Source organism: Myotis davidii, unplaced genomic scaffold (genome assembly GCF_000327345.1).
Source record: "Myotis davidii unplaced genomic scaffold, ASM32734v1 scaffold1703, whole genome shotgun sequence".
Lineage (NCBI taxonomy): Eukaryota > Metazoa > Chordata > Mammalia > Chiroptera > Vespertilionidae > Myotis > Myotis davidii.
In genome coordinates this window covers 192,925-206,790 of record NW_006293780.1, presented here as the reverse complement: position 1 = coordinate 206,790, position 13,866 = coordinate 192,925, and the positions used below count along the sequence as shown (strand labels likewise).

At 57.4% G+C, this 13,866-nt stretch overlaps 1 long non-coding RNA gene across 6 annotated transcripts in view; it reads left to right on the top strand.

Annotated features, from left to right (window-relative positions):
- LOC102764656 overlaps positions 1–8,060 on the top strand; it is a 76,820-nt gene extending 68,760 nt beyond the window's left edge. For 5 of the 6 annotated variants that reach the window (XR_001514533.1, XR_001514531.1, XR_001514532.1 and 2 more), the window contains exons 3-4: positions 1,048–1,165; positions 7,875–8,060. This is a non-coding gene — a long non-coding RNA (uncharacterized LOC102764656). Of the gene's footprint in view, positions 1–1,047; positions 1,182–5,518; positions 5,534–7,874 lie in introns of those variants that run through there. The other variant, XR_001514529.1, reaches the window with a different exon arrangement.
- The last annotated feature ends 5,806 nt before the right edge of the window (positions 8,061–13,866 follow it).

Here is a 13,866-nt window from a genome sequence, read left to right as displayed (position 1 = left end):
CTTTCCAGAGAAACATTCTGCTCTGTCCTGTTGAGTTGTTACAGATAATAGTTTCTGGTTCTACGTGCGCACTCGTGTTCTTTCCCCAGGAAGATTGCGACTTCCTTAAAAACCAGTTCTGGCCCTGACCGGTTTGGCTCAGTGGATAGAGTGTTGGCCTGCGGACTGAAAGATCCCAGGTTTGATTCCGGTCAAGGGCATGTACCTTGGTTGCGGGCACATCCCCAATAGGGGGTGTGCAGGAGGCAGCTGATCGATGTTTCTCTCTCATCGATGTTTCTAACTCTATCCCTCTCCCTTCCTCTCTGTAAAAAGTCAATAAAATATATTTAAAAAAACAACAACAGAAAAACACCAGTTCTGTTGCTTTTGCATTTCCATCGTCTGCTGTGAAGCTGGTGGGGATTAGGGCAGCGCTTGTTGGAGTGAGCACCTGAGGGCCAGCTGGTCTCCTGTGGCCAGTGTCTCCGCCAGGCCTTCCCACAGGCCCTCTAACGACTGACTCTTGGCATCTCTCTGCCGCCGGCCCTGCCTTAGCGTCCTCATCGGTGTGGGTGCTGGGCCGCTGCGTGCAGCCACGCGTGCAGTTGCGGGGAGCAGCCCTGGTTTCAGGGTGTCAGCACTGCTCTACCTTTCTTGGCTATTTTCTCAGTTTGGGTTCCATCGTGAGTTTAGGCTCTGTCAGGCCTCTCCTCCAGATCCCGTGGGAATGCTCCCAGCTACCCCGTTTCTGCGCTTCCTCTTCTCAGTGAGGAGAGCGCTCTTTTCCCAGAATTCTCAGCAGGAGCTCTGAGCCTGCCTCTGATTGGACCAACTTGGGTCACATAACCTCCCATGAGCCAGTGGCCCCAGGGGCAGAATGCCCTGATGGGTCTCACCAAAGCCCTGGGATCTTGGGGCCCAGTGGGTGGAGGCCCCAGAGGGGACTGAGGGCTGGTGGGGGAGTGAGAAGACGGGGGATGAGGCGGGCGTGTGGGGTGAAGTCTTGCTTCTTATCCACCATTCATCACGGGCCTCTCCTCACCAGAAGGGGTGCTTTCCTTTCAGGAATACATCGACGCCCACCCTGAGACCATTGTCCTGGACCCCCTTCCTGCCATCAGGACGCTGCTCGACCGCTCCAAGTCCTACGAGCTCATCCGCAAGATTGAGGCCTACATGAAAGGTATGGGGGCCCACCTGTGGTCACTGCCGGGGCGGGAGGGCCCTGGTCTGTCTGAGCACTCGGGACGGAAGCAGTTGAGTTCCAGGGGCCGCACATTGTGGGGAGGCCCGTCCTGCCTCTGACCAGCAGAGTTGGGGAGTAAAAGCCCAGAGTGCTCCTTGGAGAGCGGCTCCAACCACTTCAACATGCTTGGCTTTGTTGTCCTAAAGCCACGGAGTGGCCATGAAGTGTCCCCATAACACAGCGGTTAGAGAGCAGGCGTGTGTGTGGAGGAGCTCAGGGCGGGCGGGCGAGTGCAGTTATGTAACTGGGTGAAGGAGACACACAGAGAAATTAAAGGGCCTTTAATCAAACACACGGAGCTGTGTAATGTGGCGGCTAGACTTCGCGGGGCACGCCGTGTTCTCGAGGCAGGAGCCTCCCTCTTCGCCGCAGGAGCTTCGGCTGCCAGATGTGGCCTCCTGTCCCTGGGGACCCCCACCCCCACCTCCCGCCGGGCAGGGCAGCTCCGAGGAGTCGGACTCCTTTCCAAGGTGTTTGTTTATGCCTTTTGGAAAGAGTCTTGTTAACAGTCACCCCGTGGTTGTCTGCCTAACGCAGGCGAGAGCTCTTGTGTAATTGGAAGGAGATGTGCTTTGCCTGCGCCTCCAGCGTTGTAGGGATGCATCCCGGGCTAGAGAGGCAGCCCCTGCTCTGCCGTCCTGACCATGCGTGTGGCCTGCGCACACGGCCTGGAACCCTGACCCGGGTGACCTGCCTCAGGCGTTTTGTGTGCTGGTGGGACCAGTGGGCAGTTTGGCTCACAGGACCACGAGGGGAATGGAGAACAGCATTTATTGGGTGTGCCAGCTGCCTGGTCCTGGGTTAGCCTTCTCCTTATACTCCTCGTGCGCTCATGAAGGAGGTCTTTGCCCTAATTTTATAGATGATGCGAAGGCTCAGAGAGGTCAGCAGACATCCTGGTGTCACAGCCCGTAAATGGCATCATAGCCCGGTCTCTACCCAGGCTCCCTAGCTCCTAACCCCCGAGCTTGACTGTCATGCCCATGGCCAGAGGCCCTGCATTTAGCAAGCACCTGGCATAGGTGCAGCCATGACCCTGGCTAGGGGAGTTGGTGAGTTCTTGAATCCTTAAGGAACTTGCCCTATGGGAGAGCTGGGTGTGGGACCTGATCGTCCTGTAGGGGGTCTCGAGGCCTGACTCCCTGGGTGCCTGGCTAGATCAGGTGGGCAGATCGTGGACCCGACTTCCAGGGAGTGGGGGCACTGGGCACACCAGCGCCCTTTCCTCCTTGGGTCTGGAGTGGTCAGTGACGATGTCAACTTCCCTCCTCTCGTGTTCCTTTCCTGGGTCCACCAGAGTCCCCGGGGGGAAGGAAGATCTAGAGTGACGCTTTGGGTGAATGCTGGTTCTGGAAAGAAAATCCGTCCCTTCCCAGGTGTGTGTGTTAGACATGGACTGTGTGTGGAGGGACAGGAGATTGTATGAACAGGTGAGAAGTCCCGGTGAGTGGGAGGAGAGTCAGGTTGGCAGCCATGGCTCGTGTCCTCGACAAGCCCATCAGAAGAGTGCTGGTTCTGGTTCTGGTGGAATTAGGAAGGCACCTCGAAGGAGGCTTTCTCAGAGCAAAAGAGGCATTCCCCACTTTTGCAGGGGACAGATAGATTGTATCCGAATCCGGGCTTTAAAATATATGTATATATTTAAATTGATTTCAGAGAGGAAGGAGAGCGGGAGAGAGATAGAAACATCAATGATGAGAGAGAATCATTGATGGGCTGTCTCCTGCATGCCCCACACTGGGGATGGAGCCCGCAACCCGGGAATGTGCCCTGACAGAATCAAACCATGACCTCCTGGCTCATAAGTCGACGCTCAACCACTGAGCCACACTGCCCCGAATCTGCACTTTGCTGCTGTGCGGTCTTGGACAGGTCCCTGCTGGCTTTCTGTAAGATGTAGGTAACAAGTGGTTTATCCATGGGCTCCTGGGTTGGGGTAACTGGGATGATGTCTGACAGCAGGTAGCATGGGTGCCAGCCCATTGGGGTCGCGGGAATGGCCGCTGCTGTTGCTGCTCCCTTATGATGGAAGGGGGTAAAGCATCTGGATTGGATCTTGAAGACATCAGGGCTGAGGGCAAAGGTGAGCCTTGGCTTGGAGTATGAACATGTCCAGACGGGAGCACGGACTAGTGGGGGTTGGGGGTGGGGGCTGGACCACAGGGTGCACATGATGCAGGGCCGCCCTGGTGGGCAGGTGCAGAGGGAGTGACAGCCTGGGCCTCCCAGTCAGGGCAGGGATGTGAGCAAAGTGGGGAGAGAGCTGAAGTGTGGGGTGCTGGTGAGGCATTTGTGGACAGTCATTGAAGGCATGTGAGCTGGTGAGTGAGAAGACATTCTTTTGTTTTAATTAAAAAAATTATTCTCACCTGAGGATATGTGTATTGATTTTTTTTAATAATATCCTTCATTCATTTTGCACTTTTTAAAAAATCCTCAACTGAGGATTTAGAGAGAGAGGAAGTGAAAGGGGGAGAAGAGAGAGAGAGATAGAGAGAGAAACATCAATGTGAGAGAGAAACATTGATCAGTTTCCTCCTGTACACATCCCAACTGGGGATGGAACCTGCCACCTTTTGGTGTACAGAATGATGTTCCAACCAACTGTGCCACACCAGCCAAGGCCTGGAGACAGGTTCTAATGGCCATTACCTGTGTCCTGTTGTGAGGGGGACACTCACCCAGCCAGAGGCCCAGGAAGCCTGGTGACCGGCTCCCAGTGGGGGAATCAGACCCCACTCTGTTAGGTCCAGGAAACCTCAAACCTGGGCGTCCTTAGCTCAGGAGCTGCCTGCTGGGGGCACCCTGCCTCCAGGCCTAGCAAGAACTGGTGGAGGAACCCTAAATACGGCCTTGGTCTGAGGCCAGAAGGAACTGTGTGTGTGGGAGGTGGGGGGTGGGGCGTGACCGCTGCACCCTGCGTTTTCCTTATCGTGCATGCCAAGCCCGGCTGGTATTATTCCAGGAGGGCATCCCTCCTGGAGCTGTTCATGGGGAAGGCTGCTGGCTCCCCCTGCCCCCCAGAGGCAAGCTCCTCAGCAGATGAGAACCTTCTCTGGGAAGCGCACCCTGGCGCTCTTGCTCCTCCCCCCACTGCTGAGATTCCTGGAGGGACACAGCCCTTAGGCCCTTAGGCGGGCTGTAAACAGCTATAATTACCCTTTTAAATCCCTCAGACAGTCCTAGCAACCCCAGCGACACTGCTTTTGTGTTGGGAGCAGGGGCTTCATGGAGACTTCAGCCCCTGGGGAAGCTGCTCTCCTGTCCTCGGGAGCCTGGGCAGCGGCGGCAGAGAAGCCTGGCAGGAGGGAGGCTCTGCAGTGGGGTGGGCGGTGGGCAAAGGGGTCCACGCTCAGCAGCCCGCTCCCTCCGTGCAGAGCATGGGCTGTGGGGCAGGTGAGGCCCGCTGCCAGCTGCCCGGAGCTCCAGCCGCACCTGTCAGGACCTGCACAGCCTCGGGTGGTCGGTGCTGGCTCCTTTTATGTTCCCTGAGCTCTTCTCATTCTGAGTCTGGAGGGGAAGCAGGGTCCTTTTTCTAAGTCAGACCTGACAGTCTCAGACTACCCCCGCCCTCCCCCCTTTGGTCTCATGTACGAGCCCAGAGGAAGGTCGCCCGGTGGTCCTGTGTGGGACAACAGGGACTGAGGCTTCCAGCCATGGCGGTGTGGCCCTCCTGGTCCAAGGTGGTGCCTAAACTCAGCCATCACAGGATTTAGACGTGGGGGTGGAGAGGAGGGGCTAGGAACAGGGAAGCAAAGGGAAGCAGCCCTGGCCACCTTTAGGAAAGGTCTGGAAGTTACGACACCATGCTCGGTTCACACACCGCTGGCCAGAACGCAAGTCACACCCCGAGCTGCTAGACAGTGGGGAAATGTGGTCTTTATTCTGGGCAGCGATGTGCCCAGCTAAAACGCCAACCTTGATTCCTGCCTGGGGTTGAGTGACCTGGAATGACCATTTTCCCTGCTGCTGGCCAGGGGCGTGGCCCCAGCCTGGGACCTCAGCAGTAAGTCCTTCTCCAAAGAGGTCAGTAGGTGCAGAGTGACGCACCCCAGAGCACCTGGGCCATGGGTTTTCCTCGTAGCCCCTGCTTCTGGGTGGGGCTGCACCCACCCCTTAGCCAGAGGCACAGATGGCACTGAACCTGGATCCAATTCAAACCAAGGGCGGGAGCCTCCCAGAAATTAAACTGCCTGGGGCGGGCGTAGAGGAGTTCCTCCCGTGCACACCTTCCCAGGTCTTTTTTCTCAATGACACCCGGTCTGCCTTACAGGCAGACACACGCAGGAGGGAGATGGGCTCTGCCACCCCGTGCCCAGCGATTCTGGGCCAGGCTCTCGCCAGCTCCTGATCCTACTGGTGAGAAAGCGCCTGGGCTGTGATTGGATGATACAAGCTTGTCGCCTTGGTCCTGGGGCAGCCGCTGGGGACCTGCCTCAGACCACAGGGCAAAGGGCTCCAGAGGCCCTTGCAAGCTGATGGCAGCTGCAGGCGAAGGGTCGCTTTCCTGGTCTCCTTTTCCCGAGCCTCCCACACGTGTGCTCTGGGGTGACAGATGGCTGTTGGACGCGGGCCTCTCTGGGGAGGGCTGTGCACACCGCAGCCTGAGCGACGCTGCCTGTGGTTTTATGGGAATTTAATCAGGGTGGGATTAAAATGGAGTGATCCAGACACCAATGAGAGAAAACAACATTCCTCACAGCCCAGGAGAAATAATTCCCACGCAGCATCTGCCACGGGGGTGTGTGGAGTTGAGGCCCTTTCACTCAGAGGTGGGGGCTGGCTGTCCTGCCCACCCGTGGCGACTGCAAGGTGCTCTGGGTGGGGAGGGGGCTTGGAGTCGAGGCCTGAGCGCAGGTGCCCCATGTCCTCTGTGTGTGTGGCCTGTGCAGGTCACCTTTCCTCTGAGCCTGTGTGGTCAGCGCGCAGGCGGGCACAGTGAGAATCACCTTACATGTGTCAGCTAACTTAATTCTCACGATGACCTGTGAGAAAGGCACCTCTGTCACCCCATAGTGGTGAGGATACTGGAGTGCATTGAGCTTATGTTGGTTGAGGCCACAGAGCTACTTGGGGGCAGAGCTGGGATTCGAACCCATACCTCTGGCTGTGCTCTTAGAGTTCCTGAATGGGACTCCCGGTCCTCGTGTGTACTGCTTCCTCCATGAGCCTGGCAGGGGCGAGGAGGGGAGCGACCAAGGCCATGGACATAGTAGATACAGTTGGGGGCTCTTCTGCCTGAGGGCCGGTGGTTCCCCAGAGCCTGGGGGCCTTCCACACTGGCAGCTGGCACGGCTCCCGGGCGCCCTCTGGTGTCCAGGCAATGGCACTGACGAGAGAAGGTCCTTGGTGGCCACCAGCAGCTCTGCCTTGTGTGTTACGGAGGGAACAGAATCCTGCCTGGTTCTTGAGAGCAGCAGCACATATGGAGTGGGAAAGAGCAGGGCTTTGTTGCTTACAGGCCTGGCTCACATCGCAGCCCCCTTGTGTGCTGGGCAGTGGCTGCCGTCTGAGCTGTTTGCTCGTCTGCAAGGATGTTGGCACCACTCTGAGGAAGTGTGTGGAAGGTCTGGTTCCAATCCCTGCAGCAGCGTGGCTCAGAGTTAGATGCTGTCAGCTCCCTCTCCTTGGTCCTTTGGGAGCCTGGTTTGGGTGGGAGATGTGGCAGAAGCTGTGGTGGGTAGTGGGGGGCTGGAGCTGAGGAGGACCAAAAGGAGGGGGGTATGCCCCCATGGACTGCGTTGCTGAGTCAGGGCCGGCTTCTAGCCCTGGTTTTGGGGAGGAGGCTGGAGTTTGGGATCGGGCCACTAGGAAAATTCTTCACACCTCAAGTGAGTTTCTGAGGATTGGCCCCTGTGATGCCTGGCAAAGCTGAGAAGAGGCTGCCCCCCATCAAGGGGTCTGATGTGATGGAGGGCAGGGCACTAGGCCAGGCCAGGCCAAGCTCCTGGAGCAGGCGGTCATGGAAGTGGCATGGGTCCCCTAAGCTGATGGGAGGTGGGGCCTTTGGGTGGGCACTTGGCTCCTGGTTCCTCTCCCAGAGAGAAACTGTGCTCGTCTTCACTCCGGCCGCCACCAGCCACCCAGGCAGAGACCCCCATTCAGGTGAAGGTGGAGGCCTGCAGAGGAGGGTTGTGCTGTGGGCCCCACAGTAAACCGCCCCCACACCAGGGCAGGTTGAGCACCAGCTGTGGGCCCAGCCCAGGGAGGCACCTCCTCCACATCAGGAGGCTTATGGGTCTGAATCCAACCCTGCCCTGGGAAAAACTGCTGACTACATTGTGACACGCCATCGACAATGAAACATTTCAACCTCAGTGATGGGCAGTGAAAAAAAATGTGTCTCAGAATCAGTGGAACAGAGGCCAGCCCACCCAGCGCACACGGGAGTGCCCACCGCAGGCCCCCGAGGGCGCTCACCTCCAGCGCGCACAGGCACAGACCCGCCCTGGAGTCCGTCAGCGGGCTGGGCCCTGTTCCAACCTCTTCAACCTCAGCTCCGCTTCCCAGATACATTCTAACGGTGTGGAATCCAGCTTTCTAGACCCTTCTCCTGCACAATAAATACATTTGTGCTTTTAAAAAAATAGGGACAGTGTCATGTTACATATGTTCTCATAAAACTTGTTTTCTTCTCGCTTAATAGATATCTTGGCTTCTTCCCACGTCAGCCTGTAAAGATGATGGAGGTCAGGTCTGCCCCGTCGTCCTTGCCGGCAGCATAGTTCAGCACGTGGGTGAACGCGTCGTAACTCACTCGGCTATATCGGGCTTGTTGGGTCATTCCAGCTTGATTTGGGTTTTTAAGAAAATAAACTGCAGTAAACACAGATCTTTGCCTACTTCTAGAATTAATCCCTAGAAGTGGAATTTTTCCATCAAAGATGACCATAAACATTTCCCAGGTTGGCACATCTTGGCTGATGGCTCTTCAGAAAGTTTAAACAGACTTTACTCCTAATTGCGCCTGCCTGCCAGCCGGCGATGCCCATCTCACCTCGCATTGCTTTTTCTGTTGGCAACATTGAGCATCTCCTCCCGCTTGTTATTAGCCATTTGCATTTCTCTGCGGGAGTCTTTTCATCTCCTTTGCCCATTTTCCTATTGGGTTTGTGGTGTTTTTCTTACTGATTGGTTAGAGCCCCTTTTGGATTAAAGAAATTGTCTCATGGTTTCAGAATATGGACCGTTGCGTTGATGGACGCTTCCTCTTTGCGCTGCGGCCAGGTTCACGTTTTCTGCTCTACTTTTAAAATATGTGCTGCCAGAGGGAGCACTTCAAATACTATTTTAAAAATGCCTTGAAAAAAAAGGCTGCTGCGTGTGGGAGCCGGAGCTGAGTGGGGCCAGCCGGTGACTGCCTGGGCCCGGAAGGGGCCGTAAATCCCTGGGAGCAGCTGCCACGGAGCTAATCCGCGTTTCCAGCAGCCATTCCCCAGGCTGGAGCGGGCTCAGGAGCCTCTGCCTCCACCTGGGCCGTGTCTGGCCTCTGCTGCAGCGCTCTGTCCCCTCGAGATGAAATCGGTCACTGGCCTGTCAGGCGGGAGGAAAACGGCTCAGCCCCTGACCAGGGCGATGTCTGACCGGGAAATGTCAGGCGGGTGATGACGGGGCGCGCACAGCAGGGGACAGAGTCTGGGGGCTGTTTTAGGGTTCTGCCCGTCACCTGAGCACACAGAAGAGTTTTTCCTCGCACACTTCTAAGTTAAGTTGAATTTAGTGGACATGAAGTCTCTCTATCTCTGTGGCCAGTGCCTGTGGCCCCTGCCCACCCCCTCCCCGGGTGACATCGCTTGCCACATCGGCCCTCACTCCCCTCACTGCACCAGGCTAGACTTCTCAGCAGCCCCCTCTTGGCCCTTGATCTTTGTCCTTGGTTTCCTCTTCTGGCTCAGGTGACCTCCTCCAGGTCGCCCTCCTTGCTTCCTTCCCTGTGTGGGCCTCAGTGCCCCCCCCACCCCTGTTCCCATAGACCCCTGCTGCCCTGGGTCACAGCAGCAATCCCACTGTGTTTTATGTTCTCACTTCTCTCTTCCTACCCAACCGAAGGCCTTAAGGACAGTGTGTCTTTGGGAACCTTGAATCCCCAGAGCAGGGCCTGGAACATACTAGGTGTTCAATCAGTGTGCAAACAGAGGACGGGTGTTTTCAAGAATCAGATACAGAAGAAGCAGACGCACGAGGGGCTGACCTGCGGCAGATGGGGTCCCTGGCCATCTGTGGCAACAAGCTGCTGAGGAGTGATGTTTGAAGTGGGTCTGAAACTGGGGCTGGCAGGAGAAAGGGGGGCTGCCATTCCAGAGAGCGAGCAGGGTGGTTGGGAGAAACGGGCTGTCTGTGCCGCTAGAGGAGTCACCCGCCGAGTCCCAGCGGCCCTCCGATGCAGTTTGGACGTAGCCTGTGGTTGGAGGCAGGAGGCTGCTGCAGAGCTGGGGGAGAGATGCTAAGGGCCTGGTGGGGGTGAGTGGGTGGCAGTGGGCAGGAGTAGAGGGGACAGCCCGGAGATACTGGAGGGGTGGCATTGTCAGGCATTGGTGACAGGCATTGTGTTTAGGGTGGGCAAAGGGTGAGGAGAGGAGAAGGAAACACAGTACAAGCCACAGCCGTGGTGCGCATAACCCAGATGGCAGAGCCGGGCAGTGCTGTGGGCTCGGGTGAGTGGATGCCTCCATGGGTACCGAGAGAGGCCAGGGCGGGGCTTGGGGTCTACCGGCGTTAATAAGCCTCCAGCCCGGGCCAGACTCCCGGCTTCAGCAGCAAGGATTCCGTTTCAGCAGTGGAGGTGTGAAGGGAGGAAGTTCCTGGGGCAGGTTCAAGAGGCCCAGGCCACGCAGGTAAGAGAGCAGGTTACCAGCAGAAACGGAACGGTTCCCTCTGGGAGAGCCTGCTGGAGCTGGGCGCAGGGCTGGGGCCAGGCCCTCTCACCATCCCGCTGCCACATTGGGCGTCTAGAGCCCCTACCTGCCCCCGCCGGCCCCTCCTCTTCCCCTATTCCTCCTCTTGAGCTTTTGGAGGAGACTGCTGTGGAGTTCTCACCCTGCGCCTCAGAGCTCAGACCTGGGCCACTCACACTGTCAGGCCGGCTTGTCCCTATCGTTTTTGCTCACTCCTCACTGCCAGCTCTGGTTCTTTGGCCCTGCTGGCGACCAGCAGCCCAGATCCAACTTCGTATTCTAAGCACAGGGTGCTCCTCGAAGTCATGCCCTCTGCCGGTCAGTAAGGGAGGCCCCGGCGCCTGCATGGTTGCTGCTGGTCTGCTTTGAGTCTCGGTTCTGCCCCGGCAGATGGATGGACGAGCAGCTCGCTCTCCCTCCAAAGCCTGATGTGAAGAGTGTTGTCTCTGGGCAAGAAAAAGCACTCTGCTCCTGTCTCCATGCAGAGCAGCTAGGCTCTCTACGGGATCCTGGACTTTTAAAAATAGCGGACCCTCAAGTAATGACACCAGTGACGATGGTGATGGAGGGTACCTGCTCCGTGCCGGTTCCTGTTGTGTTTTGTGTATTAACTCATTGGATCCTTACTGGCAGGACTGCACTTCTCCCCAGTTTACAGACCAGGAAACTAAGGCACTGAGAGGTGAAGGCACTTTCTCAAGGTCACACAGACCCCGGCAGCCCAAAGGGTCTGGGCACCAGTGCCAGGGACACAGCCAGCTCGATGGCCTTGTGTCCTGGGCCCTGAGTCAGGAACGGAGCCTTCCCTAACCCCTTCCAGGCCCAGAGTCTCCAGGGGACTAGGAGGGCATGGGGAAGGGCATGGCTGTGGCGCAGGCTGCCTGCCTGGCACGCCGGCTCTGCCACATACTGCTTTTGACCTTGAAGAAGAACTTAACTTCCTAGGCCTCAGATTCCTGCATGGATGAGCAGCCCCAGCCCCACCTGTAAATCCAGCTTACCCCAGCTGCCTGTCAGGGCCCAGTTCCCCGTGGACCACTTTGCTGGTGTCGGTCTGAGCGCCTCAGTGCTGAGATGCCAGGTAGGACCTTCTCTCCGTACCCCACAGGGGGCACCTGACATGAGACAATCCCAGCTCCTGAGAGCGCCGGCCCCATTGTAGGTTCCACATCCTGGATGTTGACTGGACCTCAGTGAATAGGGGAGCAGACCCAGCTCTGATAGCACAGCCTTGCTTAGTGCTCATCAGTGAACCGCACACACCGCCAGCGTGCAGGGGCGCACCACAACCCGAGGGGGTGGATGGGCCTGTTGTCCCCATATTAGAGAGATGGGCCTTGGGGCACAGAGAGGCAGGCAGGCCAGGGTGAGGCAGTGACGTGGGCTCAGAATCCAGGCACTTAGTCCACAGCGGCGCATGCCCATAGCTGCGAAGGGCGAGGAGGGGGGAGAAAGAGGAGGTGGGCAGGGGGGATCTGTTTCTCCTGGGCCTGACCCAAAGGCCTGGCCAATTTCCAAGTGGTTTGTATGAGTCAGGCTCCCCAGGCCGTGCTGGCTGCAAGGGCTGGAACTTTTCATGTGTTTCTCATCTGGGGCTTTGAATGGGCATGAAGATACAGATGACCTGTCATTCAATTGTTTTCACCCTTTTAAAGCCCGGAGCTTCCCCTTCCCCCCAATTCAGCACCTGGCCTGCAGGGCCCTTGTGCTACGGGGAAACGAGTCACCTACAGTAAAGGGAACGCAGAATGTGGAAGTGGGTACTTGGGGACATGTGGGGGCGGAGCAAGGAACCATATCTATGTGTAACTGGGGGATTCAGTACTAAGAGCAGATATTCTGACGTATCTGGAGGAAGTGGGTGGGGGGGGTGGAGTCCTGGGCAGTGAGGGTGTCCCAGGAGAGGCCACCCCCCAGGGGAGCGACCAGATGAGGGTGGGGTATGACTTGGGGCCTCGCGTGTGGTTGCTGTGATGGGGTGATGGGGTGATGGGATGCTGGGGCTCTTCCTGGCCAGGCCCGTGGGTGGGACATGATACTGGACAGTGGGAGCAGGTCATTGTGGTGAGGACGGGGGATGCCCTCCGTGGTCGCAGGCCCAACTGCATTTCCTTTCCTCCATGGGCCTGTCATCCAGGTCCTTCCTGGCTGCCTCTCCTGGCCCCGGCCTGTGGCTGCTCTCCCAGCTGTACTTGATTATTCTGAATTACTGGGTGGCTGCCATCATTGTGAGCCAAAAAGCCATTGGGGTTGTTTTCAAAGCTTCTGTCAGGCTGGAACTTGGTCACCCGGAATACACGGGATGTCTTTTCCTGTTTAGAATTCAAGAGCATGTGGCTCGTGCCCCTAACAGTGTAACAGCAGCGGGAAGGTGACTTTGAACAATCGGGCACTGAGTCATGAACGCTGGAGCCTGCAGGTTGATGGGCCAGGCTCTCCCACTTTGTCCATTCAAGTCTGTGGCCACAGTTATCAGGGCTGTGCCAGGCCAACAGCACCACACAGTGGCAGGTTGGGGAACTGCAGGCCCCCTTTCTTTCCCTTGCTGGTTAGCCCTGCCCACTCCATGCTTCCCCGCTCCTTCTGTTGCCAGGGCTTACAGCTCACTTTTATTTCTCTCTCATTTCACCCAACACATGCATGCTTGTCCGAGAGATGGTCCTTGCTGACTCCTGCCTCCTCTGAGCAGTGCTGGGCCAGGGCTAGGACCCAGTCCCGACCCCAAGGAAGGTACTGTCTGGTTGCTAACTCAGAACCTAGATGTGGGAATTTAATAGGATACACGAGCTGAGCCACCCAACAAGGCAGTGTGTGGCGTGCGAGAAAGACGGTGCTAGGACAAATGAGACTGCTGGTAGGAGAGGCCTGGTCAGGGGCCATGGTAGGAGCGGGTGTTATTATAAGACAGGTGTTGTCAGGAGCTTCCGGGAGCTTTAGGATGCTGGGGTGATGGGGACTGTTGCCATGAGGGGAGCCCCGGAGGTGTGTGCAGGGGATGGAGGGAGGGATGGAGAGGAGAGCACCCCACTGGACGGGGTGTGGCTGGGAGTGACGTGGGCTCTGCGTTCCGAGAGGAGCTGGGCAGTGTGTTCATCTGACCGGGCTGCCCGGCAAAGCTCCACGGGCTGGTGGCTTAAACAACAGACGTTAAGGCCAGGGACAAAGTCGAGGCAAAGCTTGTTTCTTCTAAGGCCTCCTTGACGGGTAGATGGCTGTCCCCTCCCTGCATCTTCTCACGGTTGTCCCTCTGTGTGTGTCTGTGTCCTAATCTCCTCCCATACGGACCCCAGTCAGATTGCATTAGGGTCCACCCTGAAGCCTCATGTTAACTTAATCACCACTTTAAAAGGCCCTGCCTCCAAATACAGTCACAATGTGAGGGCTGGGGTTCGGGGCTTCAGCATGCGAATTTGGGGGGATAAGTGCAGCCCATAACAGGAAGGGGAGCGGGGTCAGGTGGCAGAGGCCTGGAAAAGCTGTCACGCAGCCGGCCAGCAGCAGTTCTGGAGCCTCACTGTAGAGGTGGGCACGTTAGAAAGGGCCAGGATCCAGCAGCCGTGTGTCACTTGGGTTTGGGGGAGGGGGGGAGGGGAGGAGAGCACAATGCCAGGAATCTGGTGGTTTGTGGGGGGGCGATGGTGGAGGTGAGGGTGCCAAAAAGGAAATTGTTTGCTTAAACTCCAGGAACGTCCGGTGGCGGCTGGGAGCAGCCCCAGTCTGGCCACAGCGCCTGTCCTGCCCACG